The sequence below is a fragment of the Copadichromis virginalis genome, linkage group LG6 (assembly GCF_057382275.1).
Source record: "Copadichromis virginalis isolate Kocher_CV1m ecotype Utaka linkage group LG6, C_Virginalis_male_GT1.1, whole genome shotgun sequence".
In the NCBI taxonomy this organism is placed as follows: Eukaryota; Metazoa; Chordata; class Actinopteri; order Cichliformes; family Cichlidae; genus Copadichromis; species Copadichromis virginalis.
Genome location: NC_140623.1, coordinates 7,789,995 through 7,811,049, shown reverse-complemented (window position 1 = coordinate 7,811,049; position 21,055 = coordinate 7,789,995). Strand labels below are relative to the sequence as shown.

Below are 21,055 nucleotides of genomic sequence, written 5' to 3'. Positions count from 1 at the left end.
AGCCTGTGCCTAATTGTCCAGTCATTATCCTGTTAGCTTGCATGTGTGTGTCTGTCTCTCTGTGCGCGCGCTAGTATGCGCCCATTGTCGTGTTTACCAGATGCAACATTGACACTGACACTATGGCCTGCAGGACAGCCTCTGTGCATCAGTGTGCGAGTGTGTGTGTGTGTGAAGGATAAGAGGCGAACGGCTGACGTGAGAGGATGAGACAGGTCGGTCTACGGAGTACACACTAACAAGACGGCACTGAACTCCATGGCACATGCTGGCTGGCTGACACAACACACACACCTATACTTGTGAAAGGTGCAGTGGTAAGAGGCAGACTACAATTTCCAAAGTTGAATCTTATTACTGGTGAAAAAGTGCTTTGTCCAGATGTTCCGTTATTTAGCCACTGGGTAGCTGTGGTAGTAGTGCTAGGTAGTATACCTGATGAACTGGTATCCTGGCTGTAATTTAAATAAAGCTATATTGGTCAAAGACAAAACACCCACTATGGCTCTTTAAGGGGTTCACACCTATTATATTATTAGCCTCCGGGAGCACTATTGAGCAGTAGAGGAGCTGCATTCTTCTTGGTCATAGTTCTAATTATATGATGCAAAAATCAAAATAATATCACCAGCAATAGTCCACAAATCTCTCTCTTCTACATGAAAACCATCCTATGAGTAGTCAATTTAATAATAGTCCACTGGCCAAATTACAGCGGAGAATGGCAGCGCTACTGGAAAGACAGATGGAGAATGTAGAGATGACTTCAGATTCTTCCACCAAAGATTTTTTTTGTGTGTGTGGCAGTATAAACCATCTCAGTACCAATCATCCTTTCAACTGTCACAAACCTAGACACTTGTTAAATAGGTTTAGCCACTTTTCATTTAACTTTACCTTATCCAAAATGTATGGATGGTATCCTGCTGCTTTGCAACATTTCGCTCCCCTGTCACAGGAACACTGCGCTTACACTCTGCGTTTCTGTGCTGTGCTTGGTGCGCCATGTGAGAGACCACTTTTGCCACTATATCACAAAGGAGAGGCCAGTATCTAATGCAGAAACAGTTCTGCTCACAGGTGTTGAAGCAAAAAAGCAAAAAAGAGTCGCAGAGTTGGAGCGTGATGTTAAAACCAGACGATGTCCAGATGTACCCACAGATTCTGTCTGCCATGATGTCCTAACCACTCAAATGACTACTCTGGTTATTAAAGGTGCTGAAGACAGAACTGGTTCCATATCTGTAGAAAGAGCTTTTTGTTGATCTAAGTGCAGGATTTACAGCACTTCACAGTGTGTAAGTGTTTTTACATGGTTACTTCATATTTAAGTTATTCCTTCACTTTTAGGATAACCTTAAAATGTATTTCATTTGAATAATCTAATTCAGGCCGCAGTGCAGAGAGTGCATGCGTATGTGCTTGATGACTACATGCTAGCCTGCCACACCATCTATTATTCAGCAGACAGACACTCTACTGGCCTAACAACCTGCTGAAAGCAGGAGGTAACACTCTGCCTGTGTGTGTGTGTCTTTCTCTTTCATTTCCTCCCATTCCTTCAGATCTTTATTTCTTTCTGTGTGTTTTTCATTTTATCCTCAATGTTTCTCTTTCCATTTCCTTCTTTCCTTAGTCTCCTCCAAATGTGACCATTCCTTGTTTTTGTCTTACTTTACCTCTTTCGTCTGACACATCACTCTATTCATCTTTTGAGAAAAAAAAAAAGAGGTGAATCGGAAGCAATTAAGGAGCTGAAATTTCTGGCAAGGGTATTATTGGTGAGCACTGCAAAAATGAGTGTGTGTGCTCCTCTCTTGTTAATTAAAATGGCTTTCTGATGGCCACAAACAAGCTCTACCCTGCCAAATACACTGACCGCGCGTGCACATCCACACACTCACACGCACACACACACAGTTATTGCAAAAAAGGTTTCTTTAGCATTTCTAAACCTACACAATCTGAATATATCATGTTGTCCTGCTGCTGTACTATAGTATGCATTATTCCCTAATACTGCTACTACAGTAGGAGCTTTTACTATACTCACAATGCAATTGCAGTGTGGGTATAACAAAAGCTGCTACTACTGTAGCACTCTTAGGCAGTGAAGCTTGGACTTTTGTACAGTAAAAGCTCTCAGCAAACTGTTAGACAACAGACACAAAGAGGACTGGCAGGTACTGCAGTCAATTTGCAGAAAGAAGGCAACAATTTGGATAGTTCATTAATAATTTAAGTCATTTTAAAAAAAGAGCCATAGATTGAGCAGTTGTATTATCGTCAGTGAGTCGCTTCAATTATCAAACAAACAAATTACATAATAAATAAAAAACTATATGAAATAAGTTTGCAGAAAACAATCACATAGAAGTAATCAATGAAGTTTACAATAGCCATCTCTTTGCTACATTAGAACAAAAATCATATAATAACAATGTCATAAATAAATTCAGTGAAAAGTTAAAAAGAAATTGTAAGTGTAAGGTTAATGATGCTAAGGGCCATGAAATCAACAGCCCAGCCATGGTAAGTGTGCTGGTAGGAAAACATCAGACAGGAAGTGGTCTGGACTATCTCACCTGCAGGTCTTTCAAAATAAGAATGAGCAGATTGTTAACCTCTAAAGAATCGTTGAACTTCTTAAAGGAAACTATCCCCCAAACACACATTTCTAAATACACTTGTACAGCCAGTAATATACCCTGATGACCTACGACTATGTTTAAGTTTATGTGCACAAAACACTGTAGACAATTTGATGAGACATTTACATTATGGAAACTAAATTAAACTAAATTATGGAAAAGTATCTCCCAGTTTTATTGACATTATAATTTAATGCAAAGTTTTAAGTCATTTTAAATTCCTTCACTCAACCTGACAACTGGGCCCTAATGAGATAAATATCACATTAGTCATTTTATGGCATATGTTTTACACCCAAAGACCACTAACCAGTTCATTCAGTCTGGTTAATTTAAAGGCTGACAATAACAGGATTTTTAACTCTGTAATACCAAATGTATTGTATTTGAAACAGATTTTGTGAGTTTTTTAGACCGCTGCATTATCAATGTCACTTTTTGCTGCATGTGGCAAAAATAACACAAATTAAAACATCTTTTGTATTTTCTTTTAATTTATAAGAAGGTTAAAAGTGTGATACTCTGATAAATCAGCTGATATTTTTCTTTTTCACACTCAAAAAACAAAAAACGTATTTCCCTGACATTTGTTACACCCTGTCACTGTAGGTCATGGTGGCTGACTCCACAAAAAGTTGGCGATACATGCATTCTGGTCACAGTTACTTTTTTACATACACAAACTTGCATTATGCTTTTGAAAAGGAACCTTCACAGCTACGTGATGGATGCATGTACCCACTGTAGTAAAGAAATTTGTCCATGTAGACAATAAACTATTAACCTGCTCAAAATTCTTCATCTGTCCACACACCATGACCCCAAACCTCCATAAAACTGCCCACACCTATTTAAATTCCTCCGTCTCAGTCATCCAGTGAAAAATGTCCCAGAGTACCAGCTTGCATTGTACACACACACAGACACACATCCATGCCCACACCCGCGCGGGAGGCTGTGTGTGTTTTCAGCTGATGAGGCATTTTGGCGTGGCGCTGAGGCTGTGCTTTAGGGGAGCCGAGCCTGATGAGGGGGAGATTTTAAATCACACCAAATGAAGCTTTATCAAATAAATGAAACAGTGTAGCACCCAACTCAGCAAGAGTCAGTCCCTTTATGGGAGTGACGCAAGCACTCTCTCTCTCTCTCACTTTGTCTCTCTCCATCCTCCTTGAAAAACGCTTTAGAGTTTATAAAGAGCATTTAACAATTTCATGCAAAGACACACATCTTCTAATTTTTTAACTCCACTTAAGGTTAGAAGAGTCTCTTCTGCACTTTTGTCACATTTTTCAAGTGGAGTGAACCTGAATGCAACTTGCAGGCGAAATTGCAGGGAGGCAAAGTGAAAATTAGAGAAGACATAAATCCAAGAGCCTAAACGGAAAATGTAAAAACACTTAGGTAGGTATCACCAGAGCACATAAATAAGTGCTTGTTAAATGAGACTGAGATGGGGGCAACGTCTACAACCACTCGCAGTCAGTAGCCATCTCTGAAGAGACTTTTGCTGTATACATACACAGAAATTCACATTAAACAAGAATTCACATTAGCTACTTACATTCAGAGTCCAGTCAGTCCTGGAGTTGAAACAGAGAGTCAGTGAAACATGACAAAATCCTCAGCAACCTTTTATATTTTACAGCGTAACCAAAGTACAGCAAGTTGGAATATTTGAGTCGAGTCTCCTATTGAAGACAGATACATGGCACATGATTGTGCCCACTGGTGCAGAGCAACTCAGATTAATTTCAACATGTGTACGTTTAGAAAATAGACGGAAACTATTTGCAAACATGTCCCGATCTTTGTGACAGAGGTCAATGTGCGTTGACTGTGATTGATTGGAGACAGGTTGACTTCTACCACAAAAGTGGCCTCCCAGAAGTTGAGGGTGTTAAACACTCAACCACTGGGAGAAGAGCTAGTCATTGCTGCGGCAATTAGTTGCAAAATTCCAAAAACTTCAATGCAACCAATTTATATTTGTTGCAAGGAAATTGCTGTCCTCTTTTTGCTCTAATTTCACAAAACCACAAGCCAATCCAAAAATCTTAAATGGGGAAAGCTAGTGGTCCAAGGGATCTCTGTTGATCCATGATCCGAACCGATCCCACTTCTTGGCACGCACGTGATCCGAAGATTTGAAAAAGAAAAGAAAAGTATGTGTATGGTGTGCGTGGTCAGTCTGTCAAGCGATAGTCATGGCCAGCACTAGCAGACCAAGTGGAGGAGCAGAGGAGTTTGTGGCATTTAACCCTTGTATGGTGTTCGGGTCTGTGAGACCCGTGTTCAGTTTATGTCAAAAGAAAAATTAAACAATTAATTATTTTTTCACGTGTAAATGTGTTGTGTCTTTCCACTCACTCCACTTGATTATAACTGATTTATTTATAACATTTTATATAAAAGAAAAACGAGAAGCACATTAATTCATAAATGTGATCTAACAAAGGTAAAGGGAAAAAATTAACCATGTTTGCTGTTCATATGTCTTGTAATTGGGATGAAGTAAACATCTGTTGAGTAATTTAACATAAAATTGTTTGATAGTGTTAATTTGGAAAGCCAAAACTCTAGCGGGTCCACCAGACCCATGAACACTGGCTGAGTAACAAAAATACGAACACCACACAAGGGTTAAGCAGCCCTTTGCTGCCCAATCGGGCTAAAGCTATTACAAAAGCTACAGACATGCGTGAAACAAGGAGTTTAAACATATAATGAACGTGCTTGAGCCATGCTATGTTATCCCGTTGCACATCCACTTCAGAGACGAGATCGTTCCAAGCATGTATGAGCAGGAAAAGTCTAAAGTTATGGCTGAACTGTCACAGGCATCTTTTGTTGCTCTACCTACAGATGGGTGGACCTCCAGGGCAACGTAAAGCTACGTGACCATGACCACTCATTATATTACAGTGGAGTGGTAGATACACAGCTGTGTACTGCCCTATATTGCACCTTAATTTGTTTTTACATAATTGTGTGAAATGAGTCTTGAGTTGAATGTTTTATAATGGGCAAAAAATACTTAAATAAATAAATGGCAAGTTAAATTTTTCTTGTCTTTTTTTTTTTGCTGATCCGAAAATTGATCCGATGATTTGAAAACCGTGATCCGATCGGAACCGTGAGTTTTTTCATCCGTTGCACCACTAGCAAAAGCTAAATCAAAAATATTAAAATACCACAGAGAGTGTCATGATGGTGATGGGGGGAGCTGTGGTATGTTTGTGGCGATCATCCAGTCTGCCATTACAATAGTGACCTCAGCTCCCTGCCTGCCTTACTATGATTTATTTATTTGGTTCGCTCTAACCTGCAGATTTTCCACTGAAGTCCAGTTTTACCGGCAGGCCTCTCACTTTCCTCGTGTGTCTGTCCCCCCACCTGACTTTTCCTTGTCTCTGTTCCCTGAAGATGGTACCAGCAGGTTGAAAGCATTCTCCTCCTTTTCCTTTTTTAAATCACACACACAGATACACACACGAAAAAAAATCACTCTATTTCTTTCCTTATGCTCCACTCTAATTCAGCCATCTTGCCTTCTCTCCATCCTCTCCTCCTCTACCTCAACGTCCCCTCCCTCCCATGCTGCTCCACTCTTCTCCACCATGAATCGCTATATATAGACATGTGAAAGATAAAAGGGTGCGTCTCTCTCTCTCTCTCTTGCCTGACCCTAGCTCTTTTTGATTTGTGGAAAAAGCTTGTGTGTGTATCTATGTGTGTGTTTGTTTGTGTGTGTGTGCCGTTCTGGATTTTTTTTTTTTTTTTGCAGAATATACGCTGTGCCACTTTGCAGGCTGGTAATGAGAACTGCATAGATTCTCGCTCTCTGCAGCCTCTCGCACACGCTCACAGACGACGTCTGCTGCCCGTCACTCTCTCGTTTCTTTCTGGCCCAAGCGGAGCCATTGTACCCACCGCTTCCACACAGAATGTGAACCACACACACAAATAAAATGTCACACGCACACAAGCATGCATAAACACACAAATTATTCACACAGACCACATTCACAAACAAACACACAGTTACACTTGCAGCATCTCCCATGATGCAACTGAAGGAAAGAGTCTCCTCTCCAGGGAGCGAGAACTGTGACACACACACACACACACACGCATAGAGATCTTATAGCACACACAACTGCTGAACCAGCTCTGATTGTTGCTTTAGCTGGGCTTCTGGTTGAAAACACCCACTTTAAAATGACAAAATGTCACAACAGCGCACACTCAAATATGATCTTAACCCAGTGAAATCATCTTCAATCAGATTTCTCCCCTGTTTAGTTTACTCACACAAACAGAAACGGAAACTACATTAGATTATGCTAGATTAGATTAGAGTAGATTTGATTTTAATTATTGCCATGGGAATTAAATGAAAGCGGCCAATAATTTAATAAAAGAAAACAAATGTATCGACCGATGAAAATCAAGAAAAAAAGTAGATGACACTTTTCAAAGCTAATTTTAAAAGCTAAATCAGTTGATCTTTTCTTAAAAAAACAAAAACAAAACAAAACTATTTGCAATACGAGACTCGGAAGAAGCAGTCCGACTTTCTTTGACGATTGCAACGTTGGCAGGTGTGTTTGCTTGAGCGGCTTCTTTTGTAGGTCAACCATCATCTGGAGTCCTGTTCTATTTTAACAATCTAGTCATCTTCTGAATTATTAAATGTAGTGGCTCGTAAATTTACCGGCTGCAGAGGACAAAAACACTTTCATGTTCTTTTTAGCCATTTGTTCTACTAAGCAAGAACATTTTTTAGGCCATTTAAGCATTTCCACCAAAATTATGATGCAGCTTTAACAATCCAACAATGTGCAATAAAAAGCTAAGAAGCACACAAAACCCACTGGTTGGCATTGGTTACAGCAGTTTTAACAATGCTCTAGTGAGGATTTAACCGGAACAAGAACACTGAAATGAGTGACTGGAGGGTTTCGTTGTTCTAGTGTATTGGTTCAATTTATAGGCGTAAGAAGCTACAAATCAACAACCAAGCATTCCGTCGTTTTTCTAGTTTTAATTTTCTTCTGAAATTTTAGCTACAATCTAACTTCCTTTCATCAGTGTTAAATAGTAGTTTAGACTCAGCATCAACATATAATGACCAACAACCTAGATCACATCTCTCCACCATCATCCTCTCTTAATCCTCCCTGCCAGTCTCACACCATCCTGTCTGATTTAAGGTCTCTATCTTTTCCCTTTTAATCTTGATTACTAGTGCCAGAAGACGCGTTTATACCTACATTGCCTCCTTTCTTTCCATCTTTTGCTTCCTTTCCTTAGAGTTAAGGAGAAAGGGAAGTGAAAAATATGAGGGTGAAATGTGCAAAGAGACTGAAAGACCTAGACTAAGACGGAGATAAAAATGTGATACAGGAAAAAGAAGAGGGATTAGAAAATAGGAGACTTGGAAGGAGTGATGGGATGAAGGATGGAGAGAGGAGGAAAGAGGAGATGGAGTTAAAGATAGATTGAAAGGAGGAAGAAAACAGAGAAGGAGGAAGAATTGCAGTATTTTTATCATTCTGAGTGAGTGGGCTCCATTAAAGTAGGTTACTGTCAGCAGACAGACACACACACACACACACTGCTACATGTAGCCTCTCCATTTTACTTCTGCTGAAGCAGCTGCAGTATGTGTGCATAAACGTGTGTGTATGTGTGAGAGCGAGAGCCCTGAGCATGCTCACTGAGCCACCAGCTAAACTGTTGGTTCCAGCAAAAAAATACCAATGGACTGTCTAAATGGCAGCAGCAGATATTTCAGCAGCAAGAAAAACCCCAAAGGACCAGAACATATCCACCTTAAAGGCATTCACGTGATGAAGTCACACTGAAATTAGCATCAGCACTGCGTTAGCTATGAATACAGCCATTGCCATCTCTGGCTGTGGTTACCATGGCCACTGCTGGTGTTCCTGTCTATTGCTAGGCTATTGGAGAAGGTTCATTGTCCCTTTCCATTAGCTCTGCAGTCAGACAAATGCACATTCTCACTTTAGTGTTTCCAATAGAGTACATTTGTGGCATTAGTTAAGCAGAGAGTGCTTGTGCATGTGCCCTTGCATGAGCATTTGTGCACTAAAGGAAGAGCAGTCATGCTGTTTTACATACACAAATAAATAATATCATTTAATACTTTGTAATGGAGCAATAATCAGCTATCCTGTTCAGTAAATTCCTGAGCTCATGTATGTAACTTGAGTCCCTGTTCTGCTCTGCTCCCTTGGTGAGCTCAGCCTCACAGCAACCTGCTGGAGGTTGAGGTTCTGCTTGCACTGGCCTTACAGCTAGCAGAAGCTCCCAAACCAGAACAAGGATTACACTCGCCAGATGCAGACCAAGACAGTGGAGACGGAGTTCATCCAACCGCTGGACAAGAGATTCACTATAGCTCAGTGATATCAGCAATCTAATCTAATCTAAGGGAAACCTTAGATGGAGGGACAGGAACCATTCGCATGTCAGCAACTGAACTTTCAAAACAGAAGTGAGGGGATTATCCACTGCTAAATCAATTGCATTGTTGTTTTCAATGGATGTCAACATTGAAAAAATATCCCTCAAATATGCACCATGAAAAATGTCTGGTCCTTTATGTGTTAACTGTTTTATTTATAGACTATAGTACATTTACACAACAGACGCTGACCCAAAGTGATTCTGAGACAAAACCCAAAGTTTCAAAATACACAAAAAACTAAAAGGCATGATTTAGTGGTCATTAAAATGTGGTCACAATTTTCAGATTGATGATGATTCACCTCATAGGTCATGACACACTGCTCTCCCCAGCATACGTTGCCTTTAAAAGAAAAGCAGGTGCCAGTTAAGTACTGACACTGCAATACTGGTCCTGTATTTACTTGGTATCAGATTGATACCAAAAGTTGCGATATCTCAGAGCACTAAATATCTATGTGTAGGAAACAATACATTCTCAACTGGTATACTTGGCCAGGAGGCCTCTGCATCACACAATAAAGCACTTGGTACCAATTTTACATACAAAGTGAACACTGCAGAAATACTGATCTTTTGATCACATGACCACTCCATATTCCTGACATAACAATCCTGGCAATGCTGCTTCATAAACCTTTCAAGTGATGAATGTGCACACTAACAAAGCTCCATTGCCAGCCAGTTGAAGCGCAGTCAGTACCAACAATAGAGTGCATGCTCAAACATGAAATATATGTGGTTGTTTAAAAGGGAAGGCACTGCATACATTGTTACAGGATTACATTTTTCACGGGGAGTGGTGTCCAGACCCATGCCAAAGATGCAAAAGATCTTTATTTGCTGGTTCTCTGTAAGGTTAGCAAGAATTTGAGCATAATATAACGGCACATTATGGATAAGTTTGTTCAGCCTTTGTTGCTTTAAGGGCTATGAGTGTGTTTCAGGCATTGAAAAGAATGTAACAGGAAGACCTACAATGGTACAGAAAGTGAAAGAACACATGATGCTAGTATAGCTTATGATAGATTATTAATATATAGACTATACCAGCTTGTCATAAAATGAATCTCCAAGTGTTTATAAGAGCAAGTGGAGAAAATCTATTGTGCATCCACCTCCTTCCTGAGATTGTAAAACAGTTAGCTAACTGCCTCCTTTCATGAACCATGTAAAATATAGATTAAAATTGAGCTTTTTCCTCCATCAGAACTACAGGTAGACTGGGCAGGGTCAAAGCCAGTGAAAAACACACACACACACACACACACACACACACACACACACACACACACACACACACACACACACACAGGCACATAAAGTACTCATGCGCACACACATACAGATCTGATGTGTAAAGAGCATCCTGCAAGCTCAGCAGTCATAAACCTGTCAAGAGAAGCGATGAGCGACTAGTCTGTCTTCTCTTTCTCACACACACTTACAGCCTCACACAAATACACACCATTCACCTTCACCACAAATCATTCAACAGCCCTTCCTTCACTGTCACTTGCTCCGCACCTGTGGACACTCACATAAATATGCACTCATACCTGCTGTAAGATTTTATATAAATACTACAGAAGATGATGTTCTCTACGAGGGCAGAAATACATGGAAAAACCACCACGGTGGCATTTGTAGCCTAGCTGGCGGTCTCTAAAAAAATGATCATGTCTGCTGTCATCAGTTTAAAAAAATCCAACTACTCTCTGGTCTTCACGGCTAATTTAACAGCCCATAATTTGTGCCGAACTGGCAATTAAAAGATGTATAATTGAAAAGATACAAAGGCTTAAAATGTGATCCACATATGACATGCTTGCTTGATGAACATGCCACTTTTCTTTTCATACACCATGGTGTGGTGGATGCCACTTTCTCTTACAACATCAGCCCCAGCAAGGCTTACTTTCAAGATACAGTCAATCTGACAAAAGAAAGGAATCCATTCTATCCAATGCCAGATTTGAAATTTCTGCTGTTGGATGGCCACATAAGGACATTTTTGTGCTTGCCGCATTACTTGTGTTGTGGGTGTCTCACGACCTTTTTCACATTACATCATTGTGTGCCGAGACACAATCTTTGTGGTGCTCCGTCCGGTCGTGCACCTCTTAATTTAACTTGGCGTGTTGTGCCGTGGCTGTCGCAGCTGGGTAGAGGACGCAAGTGTACGATCGTGTCGGTTTTTACCGAAGTTTTAATAATCCTGCACAGAAGCTCAGAGATATACCAACACACAGACAGAGATGTTACAACTGTTTGAAAACTTCAGTTTGTGGAAAGAACTTTCTTCTCTTCTCTTTATCAGCGCGCATATTAGTGGCAACATCTATCATTTAGAAGAAAACTGCAGCGGCTTCTTGCACCTTAACGACAGCTATAAATGGCTGGATCTGTGTTATGACGGTGTGGCGGGTATAATGGCAGCTTAAGTCTCCTTTAACAGCTGAGATTGGCTGGTGTCCCATCATGTACAAGTGTCTAACATGCTTCCTTGTATACTTCCAACAGTCTTTCCCTGATGTTTTCCTAATTCCCTTTCCCTAATGTGTATATATTTTAGCTGTAGTGTGATAACCTTCACAAAGATTATACAGTAGGAATAATTCATTTATAAATAAATAAATAAAAATGCCTTTTCAGAGTCATTCAATATCAAGTGCTTTTTGGTGAGATATTTGTTAAAAAGTCTCAAGAAACCTTTGTAGCAACTAAAATGTTTCCTTTATAATCTTAGAAAATGGTTAGCGGTAATATAAACCGCTATATATATATATATATATATATATATATATATATACCGACCAATAACCTGCCTCAGTACTACATGGAAGCTCCTGTCAGGTATCATATCGGCTAAGATGAACAGGCACATGGGTCAATACATGAGCGGGACACAGAAAGGAATGGGCAAGAATACCAGAGGTGCAAAACACCAGCTACTGGTAGACAGAACAATCAGCCGAGACTGCAAGACCAGACTGACCAACCTGTGCACTGCCTGGATTGATTACAAGAAGGCCTATGACTCAATGCCCCACAGCTGGATACTGGAATGCCTAGAATTGTACAAGATCAATGGGACCCTAAGAGCCTTCATCAGGAACTCAATGGGGATGTGGCGTACAACACTAGAGGCCAACTCCAAGCCCATAGCACAAGTTACCATCAAGTGCGGGATCTACCAAGGAGATGCTCTGTCCCCACTGCTGTTCTGCATAGGCCTGAACCCCCTCAGTGAGATCATTAACAAGACTGGCTACGGATACCGACTACGGAACGGAGCAGTTGTCAGCCACCTCCTGTACATGGATGACATCAAGCTGTATGCCAAGAGTGAACGAGACATCGATTCACTGATCCACACTACCAGGCTATACAGCAATGACATTGGAATGTCGTTCGGACTGGAGAAGTGTAGTCGGATGGTAACAAAGAGAGGGAAGGTAGTCAGAACTGAGGGGATTGAACTACCAGAAGGCAACATTGCAGACATAGAGGACAGTTACAAGTACCTGGGGATCCCGCAGGCAAATGGGAACCATGAAGAGGCCGCTAGAAAGGCTGCAACCACCAAGTACCTGCAGAGGGTCAGGCAAGTCCTGAGGAGTCAGCTGAATGGTAAGAACAAGATCCGGGCCATCAACACATACGCCCTGCCCGTGATCAGATACCCTGCTGGGGTAATAAGCTGGCCAAAGGAGGAGATAGAAACCACTGACATAAAGACAAGAAAGCTCCTTACCATGCATGGAGGGTTTCACCCCAAGTCCAGCACCCTGAGGCTGTACGATAAGCGGAAGGAAGGGGGCCGGGGACTGGTGAGTGTCAGCACCACAGTCCAGGATGAGACAAGGAACATCCAAGAATACATTGGGAAGATGGCCCCAACTGACCGAGTGCTCAGTGAATACCTCAGGCAGCAGAAACCCAAGAAAGAGGAGGGAGACGAGGAACCATCATGGAAGGACAGGCCCCTGCACGGTATGTACCACCGGCAGATAGAGGAGGTGGCTGATATCCAGAAACCCTACCAGTGGCTGGACAAAGCTGGACTGAAAGACAGCACAGAGGCACTAATCATGGCAGCACAAGAACAAGCTCTGAGCACAAGATCCATAGAGGCTGGGGTCTATCACACCAGGCAAGACCCCAGGTGCAGGCTGTGTAAAGATGCCCCAGAGACAATCCAGCACATAACAGCAGGGTGCAAGATGCTAGCAGGCAAGGCATACATGGAACGCCATAACCAAGTGGCCGGCATAGTGTACAGGAACATCTGTGCCGAGTATAACCTGGAAGTCCCGAGGTCAAAATGGGAGATGCCCCCAAGGGTGGTGGAGAATGACCGAGCTAAGATCCTGTGGGACTTCCAGATACAGACGGACAAAATGGTGGTGGCTAACCAACCGGACATAGTGGTGGTAGACAATTCAATTCAATTCAATTCAATTCAATTTTATTTATATAGCGCCAAATCACAACAAAAGTCGCCTCAAGGCGCTTCATAGATACAGAGAAAAACCCAACAATCATATGACCCCCTATGAGCAAGCACTTTGGCGACAGTGGGAAGGAAAAACTCCCTTTTAACAGGAAGAAACCTCCGGCAGAACCAGGCTCAGGGAGGGGCGGCCATCTGCTGCGACCGGTTGGGGTGAGAGAAGGAAGACAGGCTAAAGACATGCTGTGGAAGAGAGACAGAGGTTAATAACAGATATGATTCAATGCAGAGAGGTCTATTAATACATAGTGAGTGAGAAAGGTGACTGGAAAGGAAAAACTCAATGCATCATGGGAATCCCCCGGCAGCCTACATCTATTGCAGCATAACAAAGGGAGGATTCAGGGTCACCTGGTCCAGCCCTAACTATATGCTTTAGAAAAAAGGAAAGTTTTAAGCCTAATCTTAAAAGTAGAGATAGTGTCTGTCTCCCGAATCCAAACTGGAAGCTGGTTCCACAGAAGAGGGGCCTGAAAACTGAAGGCTCTCCCTCCCATTCTACTTTTAAATACTCTAGGAACAACAAGTAGGCCTGCAGAGCGAGAGCGGAGCGCTCTAATAGGGTGATATGGTACTACAAGGTCATTAAGATAAGATGGGGCCTGATTATTTAAGACCTTGTATGTGAGGAGCAGGATTTTGAATTCAATTCTGGATTTAACAGGAAGCCAATGAAGGGAAGCCAAAACAGGAGAAATATGCTCTCTCTTTCTAGTCCCTGTCAGGACTCTTGCTGCAGCATTTTGGATTAGCTGAAGGCTTTTCAGTGAGTTTTTTGGACATCCTGATAATAATGAATTACAGTAGTCCAGCCTGGAAGTAATAAATGCATGAACTAGTTTTTCAGCGTCACTCTGAGACAGGATATTTCTAATTTTAGAGATGTTGCGCAAATGGAAGAAAGCAGTCTTACATATTTGTTTAATATGTGCGTTGAAGGACAAACAGAAGAAGGCGGCCGTAGTGATCGATGTAGCGGTTCCGAATGACAGCAATATCAGGAAGAAGGAACACGAGAAGCTGGAGAAATACCAAGGGCTCAGAGAAGAGCTCGAGAGGATGTGGAGGGTGAAGGTAACGGTGGTCCCCGTGGTAATCGGAGCACTAGGTGCGGTGACTCCCAAGCTAGGCGAGTGGCTCCAGCAGATCCCGGGAACAACATCGGAAATCTCTGTCCAGAAGAGCGCAGTCCTGGGAACAGCTAAGATACTGCGCAGGACCCTCAAGCTCCCAGGCCTCTGGTAGAGGACCCGAGCTTGAAGGATAAACCGCCCGCAGGGGCGTGCTGGGTGTTTTTTTTATAAAGTTGAACTTTAGAAACCATTTTAAATTCTATATATCTGTTCTAGTGTGTCTTACAGAAAGTGTCTACACAGGCAGTGTAATGGCTATTACTCCTCAGACTAACTTCCCATAAGAGCTACACACCATTACAAGCTTTGCACATCTATTTTTCTCCATATTATGTGCACTACAGAGATCATGGTCTTGAATGACTACACTGCAGAATAAAAATGAAACAGTGCAACAAATCGAGCATAGTGTCAGCTCAAGCAGGCTATGAAGTTAAACCGAGCCATAATCCCAGAAGATGAGCTGATCTTGAATCCAGCCTATATCAGTTGAAGGTTCAACTGATATCTTCTAATCATCTAACTGGAACGGTGCTGTTCCCCTGCAACCCTCTTTGCAACCCAGCTTCTGCTTTCTTGCTGCAAAATCATATCATCTGCCTCTGATGCCTGCCTGGTTCTATGCTAGGGCCTCCCCACCTCTACAGGGAGGTGGGGATAGCTCAGTAGGTAGAGTGGTGGCCCCATGATTGGAAGGTCGGGGGTTCGACTCCACTGAACGGTTACCCTGAGGTACCCCTGAGCAAGGTACCGTCCCTACACACTGCTCCCCGGGCGCTGCATTGGTGGCTGCCCACTGCTTCACTGGGTGAATGGGTTAAATGCAGAGGAACTATTTCCCTATGGGGACTAACACGCACACTTTACTTTACACTACAGAACGATGCTGCCAAACTCTAATTGCAGTGGAAGGAAATGACAATCTTCTTTTCACTGTGGTGGTTGCTCTGAATTCCTTTTTGTTTCTTTTTTACATTTTTTGAATTTTATTAAAACTTTATTTATCCAAGTAGTCATGAGTAGGGAAAATAACGAAGTGTACATCCCTGAAAATTCTTCCATTACACGCTTACTTTTGATGCACATTCAAGAAAGCTCCATGTGTAAACTGCTTACTGGAGGTTCCATGTATATATTATACTCTGATTGATGCATTTAGCTCGGCTGTCTGCTGATACAGAGGCTGCATGCTACTGCTCGGCTCCAGTAGTACAACTACTACTGTTACTAGTTTAATTTCACACCTTCTCAGTCGCTCTTGTACACTGCATCCTCGAACCACACACTATCCCACTTCTCCACACACCACTCCACTTTCTGCCCTTCCTTATTACTCATGGTTCGTTGAATAAAAGCAACTTGCAGCATCACATCATCAGCTTATGTCCGGTACATTTTACCACCAGCACCATTTCACTGGTGTATGGATAATGAGTGCACACATGCATATGTCTTTGCGTCTGTCTTTGTGTGCCGAAGGTGATTGGCTGATAAATCATGAATGTCCAGGAAATGAGGAGATGCAAACACATGACATCAGCAGCTTCTACATTAGTCACCAAATTGTATCCGCAGAATAGAGCACTATCTCATTATTTAGCACAGTTAAACACACATACAGATGTACACTCAACCAGACACACAAGCGAGTACATATGAAGAAATGTACAGCTGGGAACAAACATAGAACAGGATACACAGAACTGTGTGTGCGGTTGGGGGGATGTACTGGAAGACAAGGCTGGTTGAGCTCGTGCTGCTGTGGTGACTCATCAACCCAGTGAATCACATAGAGATTTGATTTAGAAACAGACTGCATCCACCTGACTGCTGCTTCCACTGGCAAACACACACACATGCATGGAGACACACTAATGCACACGCACACACATATGCATACACACACCTACACAGACACATTTATGCACACTCACAGTCAGACGTGTAGCAAATCCTCCCACAGACACTTATCCACATACACTGATGGACACAGATATTTGATGCTTACTAGACTGGAATCACATTTGTTCTTGAACTAACATCACGCAATCATCACACAAACGTGATGAATTCTTATTCTAGTCAGATTACTTAAACAATTTCTAACAGTGCTTTTAAGGTCAGCTGACCACCACCAGTCAACAGTCCAAAGAGGCGTTCGTGTAACTGAGATGAGATGTGGTGTGAGCAGTATCAGCCATGAAATATTTCTATTTAAACCTGTGAACAAGGTAAATATTACTTCCAGCTAGTCAGCCCCTGCCATCTCACAAAACATCAAATCCACAGCATAGTAATGAGTTAATGTGACACATTTATACTTTTTTATCTAAAGGAAGTACGGGATGTCATTTTTAATTTATTATATTTATTGCGCAACTGAATGTCTTCAAGGCCCTTGCCTAGCAACATGTAAGGCCCAAGTCACACAATCCTAGAGATCGGTCTGCATCCGGTTCCCTGGCAACCACTTGTCGCTAGGGGAAAATGTATATTCCCAGACTGATTGGTAAGCAGTTGCAGGCAATTGCTTGCTGTCTCTAGTTTAAATAGTTTATTAACAGTTACACAGTGCTGAACCAAACACCTCCTTGCGATTTGCGAGGAGGTGTGATGGGTTCTTTTTTCCGCATCTTTTTTTTTTGCGTATATTTTGGTTTGGGAACAAAAAGTTTTGTCTTTCAAGCTTTTCCACTCCTGTGAACATTTCCTCACATACTTATACCTCAAATACACTCAGCAATCTACCTCCAGGAATTTGCTGACATTTGTGAATCCTTATATTGACGCTATTATTATCATTCCTTTTACTGAGATGATGATGATTATTCTGTCGCTGGAATCGCTGGCACTCAACAGGTCAATCACAATAGCTGCGTCAAGTTGTCGTGTAGTCATATTTCCTCGGAGGTGCATGTCAGGTTACGGCGTCGGGTTTCGGGGGTGTTTGTGGGTTTGATGTAGCTATGGTGTAAATTTCCAGCTAAAGCATAAATCAAGTGCTGGTATAAATGCTACAGAGATATAGTGAAGTCACAGTCAGCGTGCAAAGCAAATCAATGTGAATGTTACACTGGAACCCTATCACAGCAATATTTAAGAAGCCAGTGTGTTTATACATTCAATGGTTACATTACTTGGTACACAAAGAGTTCAGTCACAGGTTTTTACCCTTTCAAACACAGTACTGCTCTGTATGGATGCGCAGTGTCAGAAGATAAGTTAATTATTTGTTTATTTGGTGTATTGCAGTAGTGTTTAACTGAGCAAATGCACATTTATAGATGTATCTGAGAGCAAAAAAACATTCCAAACAATATAATTAACCCTGACAATTAACGCTTAGAAAGGATACAATGTGTAAACAGAAAGGCATGCGACAGAGGTGTTTCTGAGAGTTTGTTTCAAAAATCATTTAACACATCTTTAGTCTTTTACTAACAAAGGTTTAAACGGCCATCTGTATATGGCTTAATTGTCTGTATATAATATTAATGCATAAAACTGTTAGCAAGTGGCGTGCATTTGATTCAGTAGACATTCTATTAAATCACATTGGTTAGTGAACTAAAAAGAAAAAGGAAAAAAAAACAAGTAGGGCTCAATTAGAGCTGGGCGATAGAACGATAACGATATGTATCGCGATATAACTTTTACTCGATAGAGAAATTAAGCTATCGCGATAGACTTCGCCGCTCTTGTCCTCTTTAAAAAAAAAAAAAAAAGTCAGCCAATCCAAATTAAGTAGCGCAGAGCCGAACCAATCACAGCCGCAGCGTCACGTCGTGTGACTTGTTACGTACAGCACAAGTGCCAAGCCACACGTGTGTTTTTTTATGAAGCAGCCAGCGGGTAATGGAGCCAGCGCGTAATGGAGGAAATGAGTGTGCCGACTAGAAAAATGAACCGAGCATGACCGAAGAGAAAACAGATGATGGTTCCAATGCCGGAGAGATTGTCGAACGGAAGAGCCATAGAAGTTCCGTAGTGTGAAGGTATTTCAGCTATTTCAAGTCTGACAAAAAACAGAGTAGCGTGCACTGTAAATTGTGCCGAAAGCAAGTCTGGAAATACAATAAACTGGTGCATCCGTCACACTGTGCGCCACATTATTGTTTCGGTGAAATGAATTTCTACAATACTGTTACTGTTAATTCTACTCTCTGCAGTGTTTAAATGCTTACATATACACACAGTTAGTCCCTCCACACATACGACTCGGTTCTGCTTCTATGCCCCAGCTTTGTTTACTTTTTCCCACCGAGGCTTCTAGACTTCTGATTGGCCAACATTTCTGCACGGTTAGGAATCTAGCGCCACCTGCTGCTTTGGCATGTTCATAGCAGCGTTTTCCTTCATTTCTGCCTTTATGTGTGGACGGGATTATTTTTTAAAACGAAAACGGAAAATCTCCGTTTTCAAAAACACCCGTGTACGTGTGGACGTAGCCTCAGTCTCTGACTGGAAGCGCTAATTCGTCATTCGGCTTTTGTCAGACTAAAGTAACTGTTAAAACTGTTTGAAAAGCTAAGCTATACAACAAGGAGAGATTGAGAATTTCCTTTTAGTTCTCAGTTTATTTGATATTGACAAAAGTTAGTCAGTTTTGTCTGTTCTTCTGTAAAACAAACTAAGATTTATTTTTAGAATTAATATTTTGTTTCTAAGTGGAATTGACAATTTAGTCTGTTTCGTTTGTTCTATTTTGAAACTTAAACACTTTAGCGGCTGCCTTTTGTGTAGTTTGCAATATTTGCCTTTATTTATCTGAAAAAGTCTCATGTTCCTTAAGTACATCTACCCTGTTGAACTTATTATGGGAAATAAATATTTAAATCAAAACAAGCTGCTGATTATTTCACATTTTACTTGTGAGCAACGGCACATTTAAATCTTACAAATATAGTTATTTGGCTTATATCGTGATAGATATCGTTATCGCCTGAAATGAAAAAAACATATCGTGATATGAAAAAATCTCATATCGCCCAGCTCTAGGCTCAATAAAGAAAGCACAAATCTAGGCTATTAAAAGAAGGTCTGGAAACACTGATACACAGGACTAACAAAATACAGCACAAGCTTGGTATATTAATCCAGCTATTAAAAACACATTTGCAGACTAATACTATTTATTATTCAGGAAGTTGCATATTTTCATGTTTCCACTCAATTTTGTCAAAATATTTAATGAAAAATATAGTAACAGATAATAGATGAGTAAAGGCAGTAACACTGAACATTTTGCCTGGGATTGTCTGTTTATCTAGTGTTCATTGTGTTCTACCATGTTTCACATTGTGTTTCTGCTGTAAACTCCAGCAGCAAACACAATCCCTCTTAGAGTATGACTGTATTAAAACTGAGCTGAATTGTGTCCACAGATAAAGTTGGGGAGCCTTTAAAACCTTTAATAAGGAGACGAGAGACGGTTATTCTGCCTCCTTGTCCTCCTTTTACACTAAATCCTTATTACACTGTGGATAAGTCTGCAGCAGAAAAGAAGCCTAACTTTAGCTCGCTCGTTGTCCCCGATGATTTTGACTTCAGCTTCAAGGGATTTCAGGGCATACTGATCTACACACAAAACCTTTCAATTACCAGGTGAGCTCAGAGTAAAAAAAATCAAAAAAATATACCTGTCTGCCTCTCTGGAAGCATTTTAGAGGAGAAGACAAGTGCAGGGATGTGTGGTTCAAATAATTAGCCCAATACCAGAGTCCCCTGTCGCCAAATAGTTAATTAAAAGCTTGCCCAGTGTGGGTATAGGAGTGTGTGTATGTGTGTATCCAGAGGATTAAAGGCTGTAATTATAATTATGTCCTCTCCTCTCTGTCTCTTTTCCACCTTTTCCTAACACATAATCTCTTCACTGTAATAGAATGAAAAAAGTAGTTTTTCCCCCACCAATCTGCAGAAACATTTTAGTTTATATAACTTAAAGAATGACATCTAATAATAATAATAATAATAATAATAATAATAATAATAATAATGCCATACAAGGACACTCTGGGATGTTTCTGGAGAGACACTGGTCTCCATAAAAATCTGCATCTGATTGCTTATAATTTTCACAAATGTCACTTGGTAAAAGAGAAGAGGGTTTAAGCGTCATAACCAAAAATAGGATAGCTCTGGTCTGGAAAAATCAATTTAGGGCCAGGGTGCATGATGAAATGTTACATCCCAGTTATGTGTAACCTGATTCAAGTGTTGCAAAATGTTATGTACTTTCTCCCGAAACAGCTTCAGTAAAT

At 41.1% G+C, this 21,055-nt stretch overlaps 1 long non-coding RNA gene across 1 annotated transcript in view; it reads right to left on the bottom strand.

Annotated features, from left to right (window-relative positions):
- Positions 1-5,976: 5,976 nt before the first annotated feature.
- Positions 5,977-21,055, bottom strand: part of LOC146707123 (uncharacterized) — a 30,534-nt gene continuing 15,455 nt past the window's right edge. The window contains exon 3 of the long non-coding RNA XR_014921052.1: positions 5,977-6,114. This is a non-coding gene — a long non-coding RNA (uncharacterized LOC146707123). The remainder of the gene's footprint in view (positions 6,115-21,055) is intronic.